General features: G+C 55.5%; 1 protein-coding gene across 1 annotated transcript in view; it reads left to right on the forward strand.

The window, feature by feature from the left end:
- The first annotated feature begins 719 nt into the window (after positions 1-719).
- BAIAP2L1 (BAI1 associated protein 2 like 1) overlaps positions 720-1,026 on the forward strand; it is an 88,695-nt gene continuing 88,388 nt past the window's right edge. Inside the window, exon 1 of the mRNA XM_019541755.1 lies at positions 720-798. The gene's annotated coding sequence lies outside the window, so the exon portion shown is untranslated. The remainder of the gene's footprint in view (positions 799-1,026) is intronic.

Genomic DNA, 1,026 nt, shown 5'->3' on the forward strand with positions numbered 1-1,026 from the left:
TACTACTCTGTTTTGGAGTTGATATGAATAAATGGACAAGGAATCAAGGTATCCCATGAAACTGCAATAAGACTCTTACCTACAATCCCAAACGACTGGTGCCTCCTGAGACTGGGGGGGCACCATTTGTAGGCGGCAGCATCACCAGCAAGCAGCAACCACCCGCAGATGCCGCTGGTGGCATCAGCAGCGTTGGGGGGGGTGGCGAACAGCGACCGCCCACAGATGCGTTGGCAGCGAGGCGGGGGGGTAGCGAGAGGTAAGCGGGGACCGCCTGCAGATGCCGCAGTGGTGGTGAGCAGTGCGTCGTGACTGCCAATGTTGGCAGCAAGAGGTGGGTGGCAAGTGGTGACCACCTACAAAAACAGCAGCGGCAGCCAACCTCGGTGGGGGGGGCACATGCCTCCTGCCCCCCCAAGAGTCACCTATGCCTACAATAGAAAATTGTAATGAACTCCAATCTTACTCTCACTGGTAGTTATAACTGCCTTAGAAAGGAAAAATTCTATTACAAGACTCTCCCCTTAAGGTAACAGCATATTGTTAGTTTATATAGTGCTTATAGTAATTGAAATACAAATATCATCCCCAAATAAATCCCAAACTTTTGCTTATCGTACCAGGTAGGCAGAGTGGGTGGAAGATGGCTGGGAGCTGGAGCTGAAACCAGAGTCCCCCATGCTGGGGCAGGAGCATCTGGCTGCAGCTTCCCCCCTGCCTACAGTGGTGCAGCAGGAGCAGGAGATGGAGCCACCACTGGAAGTGAAGGAAACTGCATCACCAGGAGCAGCCATGCCAGTAAGCTGTGCACGCTGGCCAGGTTCGGACCAGTGGGTGTGGGTAGGAGTGCAGAGTGGGCTGCTCCAGGTGGAAGCAGGCAGGGCTCAGCTCCATATGGAGGCACATGGGGGCAGCTATGGACCACACTACCTGGGCAAGCTGTGCTGTACACACCCTCTCCCTTCCCCCCAGCCCAGCTCCCAGGACCTAGCACCCAGGCAGTCTTATGTTCCCCGCCCCCCCCAC

The sequence above is a fragment of the Crocodylus porosus genome, unplaced genomic scaffold, assembly GCF_001723895.1.
Source record: "Crocodylus porosus isolate Cpor-Errol unplaced genomic scaffold, CroPor_comp1, whole genome shotgun sequence".
In the NCBI taxonomy this organism is placed as follows: Eukaryota; Metazoa; Chordata; order Crocodylia; family Crocodylidae; genus Crocodylus; species Crocodylus porosus.